General features: G+C 46.5%; 1 protein-coding gene across 4 annotated transcripts in view; it reads left to right on the top strand.

Moving 5' to 3' along the window:
• Dlgap2 (DLG associated protein 2) overlaps positions 1–21,294 on the top strand; it is a 684,399-nt gene that overhangs the window by 306,929 nt on the left and 356,176 nt on the right. The window lies entirely within an intron of this gene.

Raw genomic sequence — 21,294 nt, 5'->3', positions numbered from 1 at the left:
AATCTGTCACCTGCACAAAAAGAGAGGGTAGCTAACATTTCCGTCTGCAGTGCTGAAGATGGGAGATGCTTAGTTCAGGGGGAAGCATGGGAAGGGGGTGTGGAGGCAGGAGATTGTGAGGCATGGGTTGCTCAGTGGCACTGGGAGAAGGAGGGGACGTGGGGGGAAGTAGACGAATTCAGTGGACAGGATGGGTCACACTTCCTATGAAGGTGTATCACCACTTCCGTTTCCTCCAGGGTGCATCTCATTAGACTCCTAGCTATAACCGATGTGACACAGACCCCTTTCCTGTGCGGAGGTTCACACATAGCTCATGATGCCCCACTGTGCCTGCAAGGACGAGGCCGGGGCACAGGGGTAGGAAGGAAGGGGACCCTGGATGTTCAAATCCTCTTTTCATCAGCATTTCCTCTTTCTCCTGGGAATCAGGGCGAATGGCTCCTGTAGTTCCTTATTTTTTATCTTTGGGTCTTTACTCTTTTGGGAGCTTGCCTCCCACCTCCTCAATAAATACACAGAGTATTATTACTACTTACGAACTTCCAGCCTTGGCTTGGCTTATTTCTGCGTCTGGATGTGTGGCTGGGTGACTGGCCTCTTTATGTGCTCCTTCCTATCTTCCCAGATGTCTCCTTCTAGTCTCTTGGCCTGCCAGCCCCGCCTATCCTTTCTCCTGCCTCGGTATTAGCCATTCAGTTCTTTCTTAGACCATCAGGTATGATAGACAGGCAAAGAATCACAGCTTCACCAAGTTAAACAAATGCAACGTAAAGGAACACGGCGCATCTTTGCATCATTAAACAAATGTTCCACAGCATAAGCGAATGTAACACATCTTAAAATAATATTCTGCAACAAGCGTCACCCGCCTCTGTTATGGTTCTTTATTACAAAGATGCTATAAAGATGAGATGAAAGGTAGTTTGAAGGGACAGAAAGATTCCAAGTTCTGAAGTGTGATGTGCATCAACACGGGGCCATCCTCCGCAGCTGGAGCTGAGGATGCAAAGGTGTGTGTGGCTTTTGTTTATGCCGCATTTGTTCAGCGCTGTGAAGCTGTGATTCCTTGCCTGTCTAAAACATTGGATGCTCTAATAAAGAGCTGAACGGCCAATAGCAAGGCAGGAGAGAGCTAGGAGGAGAAATCTGGGAGAGGGAGGAAGAGGCAAGAGAAATCAAGGAACACGAAAAGAAGGGGTCAACCACCCCGCCATCCAGCCACCCAGCCAGCCACGGAGTAAGAGTGAAAAGATAACAGAAGTAAGAAAAGGGAAAAAGCCCAGAGGCAAAAGGGAGATGGGATGATTTATTTATTTATATTAAAAATTTTTATTTTTCACTTTCCATGTCAACCACAGTTCCCTCTCCCTTCCCTTCACCCACATCCTGCTTGCCCCCTCCTTACCTGCCCCACCCACTCCTCAGAGGGGGTAAGGCCTTCCAGGAGTGTGCACTCACTCTGGGGGTACTTCTGAGGATGTGAACATGAAATCACACAATGTAGAAAGATAAAAACACAATGCAGCAGAGTGAATGATCAGGAAAAAAAAATAAACAGGCGATAAAATGGCTGTTTGTGGAACCAGAGAGGTGATCAGCCATCCAGTAAAACTTGTAGGATTGTCTTTGAGCCGGAACATTGCAGAACTCCAGAGATGGTTAAGGACTTGGAGACTGAAGAGTACAGATGTGCAGTCCTGGTATTCCAAAGCTGCTCTGCATCTCGCACTTTCCTCGGTCCCAGGCATCATGCTGGTTCTGGTTAGCCAGTAAACGAAGGTTCTTCTTTACCTTCCTAACAATCCTGCCCAACTCTGGTTGTTCCAGAAAACAGGGAATTCCTATTTTCACCCCCTTCCCGCAAACACTGAAAACTTAATTCTCATTTACTCAGTGTATTGTCTCTCCTTGAGCTCAATATAATGGTTGACTCCTATGTGGGCAGATAAAGTCAACATTGACAGCTCTAGCCTGAGGCGCCACATGGTCAGCGGAGGTGGGCATGAACCACTCAGCTCTGAGGGTCCCATGTGGTCAGGCGTGTTAGACATGGCCCACTCAGATGTGAGAGCCCCAAATGATCAGAGGAGGTGGACATGGAGAGGCCACGCCTGAGCAATCGGGGCAGAAGGCTATGGCGCACTCAGGTCTGAGGGTCCTCTGTGGTCAGGATAAGTGTGTGTGGCCCACTCGGGTCTGAGGGTACCATGTGGACAGCAGAGGTGGGCATGGATTGCTCAGGTGTTAGGATCCCATGTGGTCAGGGCAGGATGATATGGCCCGCTCAGGTCTTCGAGTCCTAAGAAGTGTGCATCTAATGGCTCCTGGGGACACTGTGACAACACAGCTTTCCTGTTTCCCTTGAGTCTCATTTAAACTTTTCTCTGAATCCCATTAAGTAGCAGGGAACTCAGATAGGGAAGCAGGCTTTGCCTCGTTCTCAGATTCCCACCTCAAACAGCTGTTTCCCTTCTCCTGTGGATGGATGGTGTGCAGCTTGCTGGAGGGTGGGTATGGGGTCCCTTGTGTTTGCTGTGTGCCTGTGCTGTTAGGATGTTTCTGTTGCCTTGAATTGTACAGTTGCCCCATGGACATCCCCCCTTCCTTCCCCTCCCTCCCTCCCTCCCTCCCTCCGTCTCTCTCCCCCTCCCTCCCTCCCCATCCCTTCCTCCCTCCTTCCCTCACTCATTCCCTCCTTCCCTCCCTCCCTCTCTCCCTCACTCATTCCCTCCTTCCCTCCCTCTCTTCCTCCCTCTCTCTCTTTCCCTCCCTCCCTCCCTCTGTCTCTCTCCCCCTCCCTCCCTCTCTCCCTCCCTCCCTCCCCATCCCTTCCTCCCCTTCCCTCCCTCCTTCCCTCCCTCCCTCCTTCCCTCCCTCTCTCTCTTTCCCTCCCTCCCTCCCTCTGTCTCTCTCCCCCTCCCTCCCTCTCTCCCTCCCTCCCCATCCCTTCCTCCCCATCTCTTCCTCCCCTTCCCTCCCTCCTTCCCTCCCTCCCTCCTTCCCTCCCTCTCTCTCTTTCCCTCCCTCCCTCCCTCTGTCTCTCTCTGTCTCTGTCTCTGTCTCTGTCTCTCTCTCTCTCTCTCTGAGAATGCCACAAATAATACTACTGTGAATCCTTCGTGAGTCTGCTGTGTGCAGCAGCATGAGGGGGTTTCCAGACTCAGGTATGCATACTCTGGCCTTGGTGCCATCCCTGCACATGCCCAGTGACAGGCTCAGGAGCTCAAGTGTCTCTGTGAACACCCTTGTGTGAGCCGCTTTGGATGGTGTGTGGTGCTGTCTGTCACACGTGGTCCTCAGTGCATCTGCGTGAGACCAGCTTCTCCCGTCTTTATGTCCCTTTGAGAGGAGACGTCCGATCGTGCCTGGCTAGGCTGTATGCAGACGTTCCTATCATGTTAGTTGTTTTTAATGTGTTCCCAATGGGGGGGGGGGTTAAATGCAGTTTGTGCCGCTGTCCTCACTCTCAGGTTGCCTTTGTATCCTTCCAATGGCGTCTTTGGTGACAGATTCAAAATGCCATTCGGCAGAGTTCCTCTATATTGTCCTTTACAGTTGGATCTTTTGAGGCTTTAGGATCCGTGTTCTTTGCCCTTAGATTCACACCTGTGATATCTCTGGACTTCTGTGTTTGAAATATGTGAGTATATATGTATTAGTATGTGTAGTGAGAAAGTGTATGTGTTGAGTGTGCATGTGTGTGTGTGATGGTCATGGGATAAAGTGTGTGTGCTGAATGTATGGCGTGTGGGGGGTGGTCTATGTGATGAGTGTATGTGTCTGTGTGTGGAAAATATGTGTGTGCATTGTGAGATTTTGTGTGTGTGTGTGTGTGTGTGTGTGTGTGTGTGTGTGTGTCCGGTGCCTTAGGCAGGCCAGGTAAAACAACACATCCTTACATAATTAAACAAATGAAACACCTCTTTGCACAGTTAAACAAATGCAGCACACATTGTTTGCATAGTTAAAGAAATATTCCACAACAGACTGGTTCTGTTAGTATGTCCATCTTGGTTGTAGTGGACAGGACACCAGCATTGGGCTAAGTAGAGATCACTATGCTGGATGTCAAGTTGTGGTCCTGAGTTCAGGTAGGACTCCTCCCAGATCTTCTGTAAGAAGGATTTCTATCCCACAGTTGTGTGTATGTATATTTTCAGATAAGAACACATCTCTCTGCTTGGAGCCTACTAAAGGTTTTAATTGTTAGTCAATTTTTATCTAATGACACTTATTTAATTTTTATTCTTAGTTCTTTAATACAGTATTATATTGATTGATCTTTGAGTGGCAAACCAGCTCGCACGCCCGAAGCACCGCACAGTGTTTTGCTATTCTCTCTTTACCACACTGTGCAGAGTCTGATGGCACTTTAGGATTCCATGTGGTCACATGTGTGCTCTGTGCAGACAGTTTTCTAAGTCTCTCTGCTTGCTTTGGAGCTAAGACGGACCTGGCCTCAGAATGACCCCGGGAAGCAACCCTTACCCCTCTGCTTTGAAGTACTTGCAACACCCATGGTTTATTCCCCAAGTGTTGGGATTGTTCTGGGAGGGCGTCACCTCCACCCGTATTCCTTCGGGTGAGGTTTTATTGCTTCCACAGTCAGTTTTCTCTAAGTTGTGTTTTCCAAAGGGTTTTTGTTTTTTTGTCAGATTTGTAAATTGGGATAGACTTTTTTTTTTTTTTTTTTTTTTTTTTTTGGTTTTACGAGACAAGGTTTCTCTGTATTGTTTTGGAGGCTGTCAGTCCAGCCCGGCCTCGAACTCACAGAGATCCGCCTGCCTCTGCCTCCCAGTGCTGGGATTAAAGGTGTGCACCACCCTGGCTTGTGGTAGACTTTTTTCACATTTTTTTTCTGTTCTTGGTCTCTGGCAAGGTCTCTCTGTGTGTACCTAGAAACAGAGTTCTCTCTTGTTCTCCACTTCGTGGTTCAACAGTATTCATCTTTATGTTTTAACTGAAATTTGCTAACTAGCAAATTTATATTGCTTCTTTTTTCCAGGATTTTTCAAGTGTTAATCTTATATGTCAAAATCATGTAATGGGTTGCATCAATTATATCTGGGCACATTTCCCCCTTTGTTGTTGTAAAATAACCTTCATTATGCAGTAATATGGGCCTTAAAACCTACTTCAATAGTAAGCCTACCAGGTTTCTATGAGTTGATATTACATGGTGTTTCTTCTTTTGTCATTTTATTTCCAAGTGTCTCTTTTCAAATATTTAAGGCATCGTGTGAGTACTTCTTTTTTCATTATCACGAACAAAATATCTGACAGAAATAATTTCAGGTAATAATATTTCCTGGGCTCGGGGTTTGAGGCAACGCAGTCCATCCTGGTAAGAAGGCAGAGTGGCTGTACCAGGAGTCTGAGGTAACTGACACATGGAGTCTGCAGTCAGGAAACAGAGACTGATGGATGCTGGTGACCAGCTGTCTTTCTCCTTGTTTTCTTGTTCAGCCTGGCCCTCCAGTCCACAGGGAGAGCCCTCCCTCTTCAGCTAAACTTTAATTTCACACTTTCATGGACGACACACCCAGAGTTACATCCAGCCACGTTGACAGTGAAGATCAACCATCACATATGGATATGGTTGTCTTGGTTTGAAACGGTCCCAATTGTGGCTATGAATTGCAGTGTCGACACCTCGTTGTTTAGACTTACTGTGTCACTTCTCGTATTTTATTTCCTGCTTTTAATGTATTCTCTTTTTGCATGACATTGTGATAAGTAGGAGTCATCTTTACTCTGTCCTCTCTTGGATGATTTGTGGACTTTGGTGCTTCTCTTTAGGCATGTCTCTGAGGATTCCTGTTGCCGTTCTTGGTGGTTAGATACTAGTCCAGGTGCAGATTCCTCTCAATTTGCAGACAAGCTAAGTAGGACCTAGAAATGCTATCCTCTCCTTCCTGCACAGATCTGCTTTTTGTTTAGTTGTAGGTACTAATTGTGCTTGTTACTAATCTTGGAAGACAGAGCTCTTAGTGTTTTACAAGTTGCTGTTAACTTGGATGCTCTTACCCTATCCTACTCTTCTCCCCTCTCCATTTATCCCTTCCCAGTGTTGAGGGGTCATCACTTAACCTTTCTTGAAAGACTCCCCTAAACTTTGCTTAGTGTGGCTCTCCGACAGCACATGATCTCACTTTCTCTTTGCCTACAGACATCTCCCTGCCTTTGATGGGATTTTCCTTGGGCCACAGCGGTGCAGTGACCTTGAAGATGTGACTCCTCTGTGCTTTGTGTCCTCACTCAGTTGCTGCAGCCCCTGGCTTAAGTTGCTGCCGGGGACGTCTCTGTTTGGGGGGAGTTTTGCCACTCTTCCAGGCTTGGTTGTATGTCCATACTGTGAGAAACCAGAGGACAGGGGGCCAGGGATCATCTGCTCTCATGAACTCAGGGCTATGCAGGATGTGTCTGCTATACTCGGAATCCCCCAGGATGCCAGGATAGGGTTGGGGCTGGCTTCCTTGTCTTCTTGAAGACCAGGAGGGCAGCCTGGGTAGGGATATGCTCCATGTAGACACCAGAGCTGAGGGAGGAGGACATAACTGGTGAGCACTCCGCTTTCATGGAGTAGGAAGTGACTTTGAAAGCTAGAAACAAAGAGCTCCATGCAAACCTGAAAACTTTTGGTCATCATTTAGAATTTATTGCTCATATATCACTTTCCCATTCAGATAACTCCCGACACAATACAGGAAGGAACAGCATGTAATATTGCTCCCGAGATAATCATTCTCATAAAGTTCTGTCATAATACATTTGTATGCATGTATGTAAAATGCACAGACATGCATGTGCAACTGACATGTTACATCATGCTTAGAATGCAACTTTCTTTACTCAATCCTGTGTGTACATTTATATGTCGCATGAAAATCTTCAAGTCATCACAGGCAGTGACTGGCTCACATCATGTTGTGAGGAGGTTTTGTGTTTCGTTATGCCATTGCAAAAGACAACAACAAAAGAAACTTTTCTTATCCTCTGTTTTACAGGTGCAGCCTACAAATGACAGTGGCAAAAGATAGGTTAATAATAAGAAAAAGTCATGTGAGTTTGATATCCATACTTTCATATAGTTGCAGGCTTCACAGTGATGTTGTGGCAAACCTAAGCAGTGGTTTCCCCATGAGGCTTCTGTGATGATCTCACAAGGTGTGATGAATTGGAAAATGATTAGACAAGAGAGAGGAAGTGGGTAGGTTCTCATAGGATCAGTCTGGGGAGGTCACTGTGGGGAGAATCCTCTGAGGGGTGCCTGGTATTACAGCAAGGTTCCTTTGCATTTGAGTTGTCCTTGGTGTAGGAGCTGGTGGCACCCTACAGAGGAGGACTTGTCCAGCTCTGGGATATAAAGGGGGGAGGTGCTAGCTACTGTGTGGGCTCTTCAGCTCGGCATCGGCCTGTTTCGGCAGTCTGAGTGTGAGCTCTTCAGTTCAGCATCAGCCTGTGTCGGAACAGGCTGGTGGGTGGTATGCATGGGCCTTCACCCCCCAGCAGCACTTGGGGTGGTTCTGTAGCAGTTGACCCTCCCCCTACAATCTCTCTCCACACAAATCTTTGGCTTTGCCCCTAATTATTTCACTAGAATAACTATGGGAGACACAACCCTAGATCATGTTGTAAGCATTTTAGTGATCTTGTTACCTAAAGGCTAGTATTTTCCATATATTTGAATAAATTTATATTTCCATGAGAAAATTGTGGTGTTACCTCACCATAACCCACCTTAACATTAAATTATAGTCCACTTTTAATGGTTTTCAAAATAAAAGGCAATATTTATATCTTGTTTAATTTGTATTTCCTATGTCTCCAAGATGCAGTGTCTGCTGCAGTCATTTCTGTCTCTTTCTGTCCTCTTGGAATTAGCAGTGGTAGACGGCCATCCACTCTGCTTGGGGGGTCTGCCATTTTCTCATTGTATTCTAAGAATTTCCACACATTGTTGATGCTAGCATTTTATGTTATCCTTAGAAATGTGTTTCCACTTAGCTGGACTTTTGCCTTTTCATTATGTAAATACTGTTTTTGACATATTGGGATTGTGATATATTTTTAACTCTCCCTCTGGAAGATACCATTCACTTGCTAAGTGCTTAGAATGTAAACTGAATGGAACGTTTTACCTCAGTGAAGTGCCACTGAATGTTCAAATGGAATAAAATACCGTCAGAAGCTGCGTGTGGCGATTTTTATTACAGTGTATTATCTGGTTCTAGGAGAATGGGAAAATCTGTATTCATTTTCTCGCTGTGAATTATTTTATGATGACTAAAAAAATACCAAGTTGGGGGTCCAGGAGGAGGTTGGTACAGCAGTCTGCTGAGGGCTCTGGGGAAGAGGGTCATGTGATTGGCCGCAATAGAGCTTTCCAGGAGTCTATACAGACCTCTCAGGTGGAGGGCAAGGGAAACAGGTTTTCCGTCTGTTTATGCCTTTGCTATCTTACGTATACTAGCTTGTAAACCTGCTTCCCCCTCCTAGCTGGTGTCATTCATGGACCCTTCCAAACCCACGTGATATGCTGTGCTGTGTCTGTTCACACCTTTGTCCAGAAGTTTCCATTGTGTTCTTCCACGGGTCAGCACTGACTCTGCACTTGGCCCTTGCAAGTAGACCTTCAGAAATGAATTATTGAGGTCTTTTAAACTGTAGAGGCCCGCCCACACCGATGCAGTAGGCTTCACTGCGACCCTGGTCCTTAGAAGTGCGAGCCGTTTTAGAGAATGCGAAGGAAAAATTTCCAGCCGTACTGCTTCAGTGCCTGTAGGGGCCCGGATCTCAAGATCACAGCACAGACATGCTTCATCTCTCCCTTTCCCCCTCTACCCAGTGGACGGTGATGCCAGGCAGGACAGCGAATCATTGTGGTCCAGAAACGTCACTGTTAATCAACAAAGGCAGGTTGTTGGGGTTGACTCTGCTTAGCTCAAACCCATGACATCTCAAGAGCCAACAACACAGCTCCGTTGACTTTGGAGCTACACAGTTTGTTTTTGTATTACCGCACAGATATAACCAGGGCAGGCATTTTATGTTGTACTTGGAGTACATGAGTAGAAAGCCCCTGTGATTTGTCTCTGGATAGAACTGTCCCTAATTCTAGGACTTAGCTGGGATGCCCTGAGGAACCTGCATTAGTTCACCATCCTTTCCTCTTTAGATTCTGCTTCAGTGTGTGTGTGTGTGTGTGTGTGTGTGTGTGTGTGTGTGTGTGTGTGTGTGTGTGTGTGTGTGCCTAAGATCAGCACTGAATGCCTTTACTAGATTGCTTTCCATCTTTGAGTCAGGCTCCCTAACTGAACCTGGGGCTCCTTGTTTCAGTTGGACCAGCTTACCCAGCTCTAGGAACCCACTGTCTCTGTCCCCTCCAGGAGTCTGGGATGACAAACACTTGTGATACTGTACCGAAAATTTTGTGTAGGTTCTGGGGATCCGAACATGGGTCCTCCTGCTTTTGTGGTAGGATCTTTGCCGGCTGAGATGTCTCTCCAACCCATGTTCCAACTTTTCGCAGGTGTGTGGAGGAGTGACTCCAGGACAGTTGGTTTGTGTGGTGTCCTTACTGTGAGGCTGTGTCACCGCAGGCACTTAGAGCAATCATTGTTAGGTCATTGGGGTAATGTTTCAACGTGATGGACTCGCACCTGTGAAGGTTTTGGTGAATATATCTGGGGCTCTCCTTGGCACGTTAGTGAAAGAGGAATACTTCTGAATGACACTGGGCCCTGTGTAAATTTCCCTCATCTCCCTCCTTTCCAGGCAGTTACATATTCTCAGTGATTGCATTTGCAGACAGTTTCGCTTTTTTGTGTGTCTTATTCAAAACAAATTTTATTTTCTTAAAAGCATTTGAAAGGGAAAGGAGGAAATAAACGAGCAGAAAAGGGAAATAAGGGAAAATGTGCATTCCACAGACTACAACAATAGCAAACGATGGCTCAGTTAAGATAGTTTAAAGATTGGGTGCGTCAGAGAAATGCGAAAGGGTGATTTTAAATGACTGTGAAAGTCATTCAAGCAAAACAAAAACAAAAACTCACAACAAGACAAACGATGTTGATATTAGGTTGAAAGAGACAATTTGCCCAAGGGGGAGTGTGTTTATCAACTCCCCACACAATACAGCAATAGAGGCCAACAGGGGAGGAGGGGCACAGGGGCGACAACTGGCATTTGTCCCCAAACAAGATCATGATTCTATCTGGGTGATGTATTCATTCTAACCAGTCAGCTACAGGTGTCACCCATCATGGTATGGATTATCTGCATAAAAAGCACCTCCCCTGTTCACAGCAAGGCAAAGAAAAGTGACCAGAGCCACACTTATGCTCAGGCAGCCTTTGTCCTATTCCCTTTTCTGCTTGCTTACCCTTTCCCCGTCTTTCATCACAGTCACAGGCACAGACAGAAATAGACTCACCAGCTATGAACATCCCAGTGCCACCTCTGCTTGTGCAAGCTCAGAGAGGTGTGGAAATTGCTCCCAGGGCTGGGTTTTCCTTTAAATGTATGATGGCAAATCAGTGATTGCCAAATTTGGGGAATCTACAGTAATTTAATTCTACCCATTGCTTCTGTCACTCAAAGATATCCTCTCTAAAAAGAAATTGTACCTTGTATCATAAGATTCGTCTTTGTTGTTTGATGTTTGAGTTAATCTAGGGAGTTAATCTAGGGAGAATTTGGCACATTGCCTACAACTACTCTGAGGCCCTGACCAGCTCCTACTCCCTCCTTCCTTGGGAGACACAGGGCCAATGGCAGGAGTGACTTCTACACCAAGGCTTGTAGTCAGATGCCGCGAGGCAACAAGCACCATGTGCTCCAGGATTCCTATCTTGCTTCTTGAGATGAGGATACGTATGACAATGGCAAGTTATCCACTGAGAACCAGAATCTCAACTGACAGTATATTCCTTCACATCTGCTTCCTTTAGTATTTATTCTGTCATCTGGTCCCCAAGGACCCTAGGTAGACAGCATGATACTGGCTCCTGCTGGTCCCCAGCTGTTACGGTGGTGCATAATGATTGGTCCTTCCTCTCCTTAATCTTCCTCTTGATTGCCAGTATCCTCCAGTCTTTCCCACATTGTACTCCCCAAGAACACAGGAGCCACCCCCAAGTGCTGGGAGTGTCCTTCAGAGGCAGAGATATCAGCATAGGGACCTCTGTCCTCATCCTTGCCTCCAGTGCTTGGAACAGGGTGCTAAAAGATTTGGTGGGCATCAGGTGTAGCCTAGAAAGTTGAGTGAGAAAGGGTGACGGTGCTCGGGAGCTTTGGCAACCTGGTGCTGATAATAAAGCCTTGCTTAGGATGGAGGAAGATAAAAAGGTAAATGAGACAAGATAGTCTTCAACGCCCTCACACAGGCTGCATCTCCCTGCCTTAGGAGCAAGAGTGATCTTAGATGTGCCTCTCTCCAGTCTGTGGGCACACACAGGTCCAAAGCCTAGAGAAGCAGGGCCACTATCAGCTGTTCTCACAGCCATGCGGGAGCTGCCTCCGTTCCGTCTTTCCCTCCGCTTGTATGGAGAGTTCGAAGCTAGGTGTGACGTTGCACAGTTTTGCTAGGCTGAGCAACTCGGCTACCTGTCAGTGGGATGACAGGGACACAGTTTTCCCACTGTAATGACACACTCAAGTGTGCCCCTGTTCTGGGGTGAGGGTTGGCTGACATTAGCTTCCCAGAGGTCCACCCTTGTTAGAATGTGGAAAAGTGAGCATGGTAAGATTGACGAGTGATGATGTCGTCACTGTGGTCCGTGCTAGATGTCTCCTGTTCACCTCCACAAGAGAAGGACCTTACCTTTCCTTGGGATGCTTTTCTTGCCTACAGTGCATCTTGAAAATGCTAAGGTCTCTCAGAAGAGCTCTAGAAATTAGGAGTCTGAATTGTCTCTCTTTTTCTGACACAGGAAGGGGCATGTATAGCTAAGGATGTTTAAGCTTCCCATGTCTTCACAAGGACACTCATGCATGGTCTCCCTTGCTATCTAGTTTTGATTTTGAGCTCATTCCTGTCTCCCCTGATGCTACCCCACACAGGTATCCTTTACAGATTGAGCATCCTCGCAACTGGATTCAGTCTATGTCTTGGAAGAATGGGTCTCACCTCACTAGATTTGAGGTCAGACCTGGTGAGTTTCATGTTCTAGAGCGTTTTTTTATCAAATCCAAGGGCTCGAGTCAATGGATTGGTCAGAGGTGACATTTGTTCCTTACTTCTGAGTACTGTGTACCTGCTGGCCCCAAATCATGGCCCGTCATTCTGATACAGGTGCTAAATGAAGCCTGTTAGGAGTGTAGACATAGGGGATCTGTGCTTCCCCTCTCCCTCCTGTTCTCTGGGATGTCAGTATAGACAGCTAAGCCACGCACTAGCCTCTGAAGCCCACATGCTCCTGGCCATGTTGAATTAACTCACATAGCCATGCTCTCTGTGTGAGAGAAACTTTCTGTTCATGTGTATTGAATCATCGCCGTACTTGAGTGCACACAGACCAGGTCACAATGGAAACAGAACAGTGGCATTGTGGACCGTGGTAACAACTTTCCAGGGCCCCGAGAGTCACATGGATTCTGTCTGTAATTTCTGTCTTCAGTTGTCCCCTGAGCTTTCTTCCTATACTCTGTTCTTCTGCCCCTGCTTCTTCTAGACTCAGGCACCTCTGCAAGAGAGAGCAGGAAGAATTCTCATCGCCTGCTAGGTTAGAGCCAGTGTCAATCTCCTTCAGACTCAGGAAGCTGCCCCCTTGCTCTACATCTGCATCTGTAGGGGAGGAGGGAGATGGGAAAAGGGTATTTCCTGAGGCTTGAGAGATGCATCAGTAGTTAGGAGAACTGTCTGCTCTTGGCAGAGGACCTTGCTTAGACGGAAGCTCACAGCTGTCTGTAACTCCAGTTCTAAGAGATCCAGTGCCCTTTCTGGCCTCCATGGATATTGTGTGTGCATCATGTACATAACACATGCAGGCAAAACAACCGTACATAACATTAAAATAATTAATAACATATTGTCATTGCATTCTGGGACATTCTCTAATTTACCAAAACAATCTAAATGCAATTTAAAAATGACCCCACATCCTTCATCCATACAGTGTTCCCTGGACTGAATCTCTTGATGTGAGCGTTCACCTCACCCTCCTTATCCTGTCAGAGCTACCACCAACATAGGCTCCTGAGCAATTTCTGTGTTTGATACCATTTTTCTAAGCAGGGCTGGCCACATCCTTGACACACCAAGGACCTCCCAGCAGTAATCAGTGCATCCTGGTTTCTGGAAACAACACTGAGCTAAGCACATGGGTGCCTGAATTGGAGCCTTCTGTCATACTTTAACATGCCCCTCCAAAGCACTTTGGTCTGTGTCTGTCTGTGTGTATGTGCCTCTCTCTCTCTCTCTCTCTCTCTCTCTCTCTGTCTCTCTCTGTGTGTGTGTGTGTGTGTGTTTGTGTTTGTAAGTCTGGTACACATGTGTCTGTGTGTGTGTCTTTGTGTGTGTGCACGTGTGCTTATGTGTGAGTGTGTCTGTGTATGTGTGTATCTGTAGGAAAGCCTTGTGCAGCTGTGCAGCTCCCCAGTATCTGGGGGAGCTTCTATGGGGTGGAGGGTCCTGGGCAGCTCCCCCACATCTAGGGGTGCTGCTATGGAGTGGAGGGCCCTGGGCTGCTCCCCCACATCTAGGGGTTCTGCTACAGGATGGAGGGTCCTTGGCTGCTCCCCCACACCTAGGGGTGCTGCTATGGAGTGGAGGGTTCTGGGCTGCTCCCCCACACCTAGGGGTGCTGCTATGGAGTGGAGGGTCCTGGGCAGCTCCCCAGCATCTGTGCTCACTTCACTTGGCAACCTTAGACTTCATTCTAAAAATGTTCAGCGGAACTTTCCAAAAAAGCCTCTGTGGCAGCCGGATATTTAAGGTAGCAGATTTGTGATGCAGTGTGGGCAGGTTGCTAGGCAACTGTGACTCCTCCAGGTCCAGCCCTTGTATCTCTAGGCAGTGAGCAGGGAGGGGCATAGCCTGACAGTCACTCCCTGGGCAAGGCAGAAAGCTCTGTTTGGGGCACACACAGAACCTGGTGTGACAGAGCGTGTCTCAGCATGTGGACAGAGGATCATCCTGAGGCCTTGCTTTTCAAGGTTGTAAGAACTACGTTGTGGGCTATTTTTACAGTGAGAAACTTGGCTGGCTCCTCTGAGCTCCCTGATGTTCAAAGTGCCACACAAAGGCCTCCGATCCTTGAGGAACCCTGTGTACTGGGAATAGCTGGCTCCAGGAAGGGAATGCCAACCTACAGGACTTACCAGGTCCCTAGAGGAAATGCCCCCTCCATGGCTGGCACCAAGCAAGGCTCCCAGTGTCACTAGCTGCGGAGTGAGGAGATGATAGGTGGATGTCGCTATTGCTGTCCATGACTTGGGATGGCACAGAGGTGACCCGACTGAGAGCACAGGCAGGGGAAACAAAACAGGCCGGTTGCAAGTCTGGTGCTTTGCTGATTGTGTCTGCTTTTCATATAATTGCTCTCATTGTAACTCTGCAAAATCCAATTGTTAGTCATGTCTCTGCCTGACACTCAGCTGCTCGACTTCATGGGCACTCAGCTATGTCATTCTGGGACAATGTGCACTGACCGTACTTAAAAGACGTTGTTAGTCACTGGTGGGAGAGAAACCCTTCCCTTCCTCTGAGAAGGAGGACACCGTATACGCACATGCATATAACAGAGGCCACCCACATCAGCCTCTCTGGGCCTCGGGCTGCTGTGACTCTGTGGCATCGTCTAGTCCCCGTTACCCCCACGGTATGAATGTGGGCAGCAAAGAGACCTGGGATTGGAGAGGAAGTACCATGAGCCGCACCTCCATGAGAACACACAGCAGAAGAGATGTTGAAAGATGAGGCTGGGAGCCCAGAACAGTGGAGCACCTCCAAACTTCTCATTCTCGCCACCACCTGGAGTTAGCATCCACCTCAGACGGTCCCTCGTGTCATGTGACTTGGGGCTGCCTCCTCTTTGGTCCTCTGCAGTACTGTAGACTGGACATCTACGTGTTTATGGCTGTTTTCTGTCCTCTGAACCTCAGTGGGCTTCTGACACCGTAAGTTAGTGCTTCTGTCTCTACCTGAGGGTATCAGTGGCCCCTGCTTTCTACATCCCCTATATCCTTCTGGCTGACAGACACACATGAGAACAAGCTTCTGGAATCTTGCTGTGCCTTCCCGCTGCTGGCACGGTGGTATAGGGTTTTGGTCCCAGGGTAAAGCAGACTTTGGGTTTGAAAGACATCTCAACTTTGCACCAGAAGACCTCCTCCTGCATTCCCTAACCTCTCATCCCACAAGCCAAAATAGTCCGGGTCTACTGCCCCCCGAGCTTCCTTGACAAGGGTTCTCCCCCATCCTTGTGCAGTTGAGTGCTGCTGCCCTTTCCTACTGTCACTCGCAGCCTCTCACTTCAGGCTGGGGGTCTGGTTACATCTCTCTGGCCCCATGCACTCTGCTGTGCACATGTTATACATGTTGAACACACGGGGGTACACAGCACTCCTCTCTTCTTCAGGCCAGTGCAAGCCTGATTTTCTCTAGAACAATTAGTGATCTAGAAGACAAAGGTGATCGAAAATCAAAGGAGTTTGTTACTGAGGTTTCCAAATTTACAAAACATCGGGGGAAGAATCTGTCCTTACTTCTTAAAAACCATTCTCTCTCTCCCCCCATCTCATTATAGCAGGTTTTCTTAGACCACCATCCCCCAATTATGACATGGAGACATTATTAGTTAAGAATGCTTAGCCTTAGCTTAGGTTTGTTTCTAGCCACCTTTTATTTTAAGTGAAATCAACCCAATTCTATTAATCTGTGTGCTATCCAGAGGCTCATTTATCTCATCTACATACTGTCCATCCTGCTTTCCTGCTTCCTCTGTGTCTGTCTATCTGTCTGGTCCCTGGCTGGCTGGCTCCCCTTTTCTCTCTGTCCACTAACCCTGCCTATCCCACCTCTGCATAGCCATTGGCAGTTGAGCTTTTATTAGACCAATCAGGTGCCTTAGGCAGGCAAGGTGAAACAGCAACACATCTTCTACCACTCTTGTCCCCAGGGACCAGTCTCTGCCCCCTGGTCCCTTTTTATGCCCCTTCTCTCTCCTCTTCCAATAAACCTCCTATGTGAGTCCTGTTGTGTGGCATGACTTCTCTTTGCAATATTTTTTAAGCTACAACACCTTCCTTTAAAATTGTTTCCCAGCCGGGCGGTGGTGGTGCATGCCTTTAATCCTAGCACTCAGGAGGCAGAGGCAGGCGGATCTCTGTGAGTTCAAGGTTGGTCTGGACCGACAGCCTCCAAAACAATACAGAGAAACCCTGTCTAGTAAAAATTTTAAAAAAAATTTGTTTCCCACTCTACTGAGAATGTTGCTCCCCAACAGAGACAGAGCCTCACATCATACAGATTTGAGATGGAATAGTGGGAGCTGAAGGTCACAGGGCAAGTGAACTTCAGAAGTGAAGGCCTTGGGGACCCTCTAGAAGATAGGAGGTAGGCAGGGCCCTTTTCAAAGGGAACGTAGTAAATGTGCATAGGTGGTACTCTTAGTGGCTGCAGCTGAGGATGTATCCTGTTAGAACCCCAAGGTCAGGCCAGTACAGATGCCAGAAGGCAGCTCTCTCTCTCTCTCTCTCTCTCTCTCTCTCTCTCTCTCTCTCTATCTATCTATCTATCTATCTATCTCTGTGTGTGTGTGTGTGTGCATGTTCATGTGTGTACATGTGTCTACACATACAAATGTAAAGCGCTGTCTCACAGAACAGCATTCAAGGTATTCAGAAATAGTCTTAATCTTGGCTGATTATTCATTGGCTCCTCCCTCCCTTTGTACCACACAGGTTTCTCAAAGTCTCTGCAAGAGCAGGTTTTTACATCTATCTGTCTCACACATACACATGCACATATAACATACATACATGCCAAAGTGTGTGTGTAGGTCAGAGAGCAACTTGTGAGGATTGGTTCTCTCTTTCTATTATATGGGACCTGGGAGTTGAACTCAGGCCTGTCTGGATTACCAAGAAGCATTTTGCCAGCTTAACCATCTCACAAGTCCAGGGACAATTTTAATGGGTTAATGATCTTTTCCTCCTCTTAGGATGTTGTCTGAAGTCTTAGCATACAAAGCCAAGAGCACTTAGTAAGCAATGAAGAAGGTAGGGTGTCCCCTTCAGATACTGTTCTGCGTAAGGCACTGAGTGACTAAACTCTCGTGACTCCTATTTCCTTCCCTGTATTGTACCAGGGACTGAGTTCTGTGTTCACACCTTGGTCCCAGGTTTAGCCTCATAATGCCTGCATGGTGAACACAGAAAACTGTTTTCTTCTTATGACTGATAAAGCCAAAGTTCAGTGTGGTGCCTTGCCTACGGCAGGGCCACAACAGATAAGACTCCTGAACGCCAAAGTGCTTTTTCTAAACTGCGCTGCGTAAGAGAGCTTTAATACAAGTCTTCGTTAAAAAGGCTGACCCATGCCCTGCATCTCTGGGTCTGCATCTTCCAGTTCGGTGGTCTTAATGAATACTGATGCGCACTCCTTTCGTACGAGCTGTTCTCTAGCATCTCATTGCATTTGCCCTCGTAGGAGCCCCATGGTGTGGGTAGAAGTATCTTTCTATCAGTCATGGAGACAATGAGGTTGACTCCAGGTACAGCAAACCATTTACACAAAAATCTAAGTTTGCTTCTGCTTCATCATCTTCTCTTAAGTCTTATCTTTTCATCTCCCCAAATTCCAAAGTGGAATGTAGGTCTTTACCTCCATGTCACTCTGGTGTGTTAAATGGTTTCTGGGGGACTTGGTGTTGAGTGATTGTTGGGTACATTTTGACATGTGTTGCTATGTGCTCTGGTCTGTCTAAGCTCTGGAGCATCACTGGCCACCAAGACAAGTCTGTTTGTCTTGGAGCTGCTCTCACTGCGGTTTCTCTTTGGCTGGAGATGAACAATGAAAAGTATTTGAATAATAATGATAGTTCCTTCGTAGTACAATCAACACGAGACAACATAGAGAACATGTCAGTGATGCCCATGTAAGCACATCACGGACCTCATGGCTCCAGATTGTGTCCACACTGGCCAAAGGATGGATGAGGAGTTCACCATAGGGAGCCTAGGGTGTTGACCCTGGAACCATGCAAGAGAGGAGCCCCAATGTTGTAGAAGAGCATACTGAGTGCCAAAGAACTCAGACTGCCACTAATTTGTGAGCTATGACTGCTATGCAGAGCTGAGCTGTCATCAATTTATACCTATTCCTGTAACACTTCTATTACCAAAGCTAAATTTGCTCAGTCTAAAGTATGTAGTTAACCAAGTTATGCAATTACTTTGTGTCCAACATGTAACTTTTTGAAATTTCTTTTTAAAAGAAGGCAATGTTAAAACAAATTGACTATCATGCTGCAGTACATGGAGACAAGAAGCAGATGCCTCCTCACATATATATATATATGTATACACATGTATATATGTATGTGTATATATATGCATCACAGTATACACACATCCTGTGTGAATATATGCATACATGTATGTGTCTGCATACATATATGAGTTGTTATTTCTCTCAAAGTACCATGCATGCCAAGTAAGACACTTCGTTTACCTTATATTTGAGAATGCCAGATTTTGCTTTATAACTAACTTAACAAATCGTGCTACTGTAGTTTGAATGATTTTTAGTTTTTATTTAAGCACATAACTGCACATTTGCAGGGGTATGTATGAGTGACTTTCTAAAAATCTTTTCTTGTATAGAGATTGCTCTTTTTTTGGTGACTGTTGGACAATAACAACAAAACAATTGGCTTTGTTGTAAGTTGATCTGTTTTGCGAGGTTCTTTAAAGGCGCAGGTTCCTTTAAACCTGTTAAATATGGATGAAGTCAGCTCTGCCCCTTGTGAGCAGTGCAGAGCTATGTTGTTGCCACTGGTCCAGAATCATACAGACCCCTCTTGAGATCCCACACCTTGGCACCTGTACAGTTCATTTTCTTGTGTGTTGATCACTTTAGGGATCACTGTAGTGGGATCCTAACTTCCCATTTCCCAAAGGACATGTGTAGAAGGTCTGGCCTGCCCCATGGAGCTGAGGCTGACTAAGCTCAAAGGCAACTTTCACGGATTGACTCTGTTCAAAGGTATGGAACTTTCTGTGAGTGTCTTTCCCTTTGTCTGTTTTGTATGAAGCAGCGGCCACACACGGTAACACTGATGCCCCGGCCTGATTCTAACAGACTAGACCATTCCGTCCCAGATGAGGGAGGGAGCAGCCTTGCTACTTGAGGCCTCTAAGAATTGTGTAGGACTTTTAAAAAGGATGAAAATATACAGGAAAAAAATGAGGGTTCTCAATTTAGATAAAACTAGTATCTATTTGAGGGTTTAAAAAATTATTATTATCATTCTTGTTCCTTCTGTAGAATCAAATTAACCACTTTGTGTGTCTGAGGAGACTCATGTTCTTTTGATCCATTAAGAAAACGGTTGCAGTTAATCAATGTGTAGAAGGTGTCAGGAAAGAGGCGAGTTCTGTGAAGCTGTTTTCTTTGAGAGGTGGTTTCCCCTGTGAGATCAAAAGCGCAGCTCAGGCTGGATTCCGGAGACACACCGCTTACCCCACACCCGCCAGCACAGCCCCACTGTGCTTTAGTTATCTGAGGTTCTAGTACAACATGTAGCAGTAGTTAGCCCACAAACCAGCACATTTGCGTGAGAAGAAGGGGAATACCAGTTTCCATCCAAACTGCCTCAAAACTGGCATAGTGGACACTTGAGCAAATCCAGCCGTGTGCCCATCTGTACCTAGTCAGTAGTCAGGGGATGTGGTTATTTCACGTAACAGGCTAAAAGGTTCCAGTGTGTTCCAGGGACTACTTCGGAACTCCGAGCAAATGTCACAGGCCGAGCCCTTCAGCAGACCACTCTACAGGTAGCCCCATAGATGACCAGGTCCCCCTGGTCAAGGCAGCCTAGAATACCATTTGCTATCTTCAGAAGTTATAAAGTGGACATCACTTCAGAGCATTCAGAATACAGACACGCCATGTACACGTGGGAGTGTGATGTTTGTCACATTACTTTTGATAGAGGTGCTTACATAGTGTAAGTCTCACCAAATAAACACACACAACAAAACAAAAGCAAGACCACCACCACCAACACCAACAAAAACCAGTGATCTTCAAGGCCCTGAGCTCACATAGCTGGTCCCAGAGTTCTGCATAAACACTAAGATGCAAGCTTTTGCTTGAAAGTTGACATTGCATGAGGAGAGAGCTCCCTTCCCTCCTGACCAGAGCTGCTGCTCATACACAACTGGCTTTCCCCTACCCTCTGGCTACTTGACTTGCAATTTGCAGCTTCTGAGGCATCCAGAGAATAACATGACACCTGGGGCAGAAAGGTGTTTGCTCTACCGCCAGGCTTCCTATCCTGGGCGTGCCTGTGAACCCTTCTCTGACCTTGGAGTTTTCTTATCCAGTGAGGTGAAGCTTTGGCGGTCATGGCTGAGCCGTGCCCTGAAGATGATGGAAGGAATAATGATGGTGGCATGCTGCTGCCTCTGCCTGGTACCCATCCTTTTGCAGCTTTGTAGTGACAGCTTAGCTCTCATGCAGACCCTGGGAGGGACGGCTGTTCTCCAACTGGCACCACTAGCTTTTACTTAAATTTGTGTGCTTAATAAGGCTTGCTCTACAACAAGGAAGATCATAAGGCTACCATGCTACAAATGAAAAGCTCAGAGACACATAGAGACCCTTCCAAGTCTTTCCAGGCAAAGCTTATGTGGCAGGCGTGGCAGGTGCAAAGTCTTTTGTCTTGAAGTCTGGTGTGTGACTTGGTTTCAGTTTAATTTTAATTGTGTCTGTTGTTTAAACCTAATCTTAGCAATAAGGTAAATGCAGATCTGTATAATATTATCGCTTTCACTTAATGAATTATTGCTTTATTCCCCAGAGCCACAGCAAAAATAGCCAGCAAAGCCCCTTGGTTGATATTCTCTATAATTGTGTAGCATTTCATTGCATTTTTATATATATCTAATTTGTCCCTAAGGTACTTAGAGGAGTAGGATGTGATGGTTGGCATGTTATGGTAGGTTTGGGTTACTGCGGCTAAATTACCATGCATTTATTATCAGTTTTTAATGGTTTTGCCCCTCAATCTACAAAGAACTCATGGAAAAAGAACATTATCTATTTTATAAGAATAAAAA

The sequence above is a fragment of the Mesocricetus auratus genome, unplaced genomic scaffold (assembly GCF_017639785.1).
Source record: "Mesocricetus auratus isolate SY011 unplaced genomic scaffold, BCM_Maur_2.0 Super-Scaffold_100031, whole genome shotgun sequence".
Lineage (NCBI taxonomy): Eukaryota > Metazoa > Chordata > Mammalia > Rodentia > Cricetidae > Mesocricetus > Mesocricetus auratus.
This window is presented reverse-complemented; position numbering and strand designations above follow the sequence as displayed.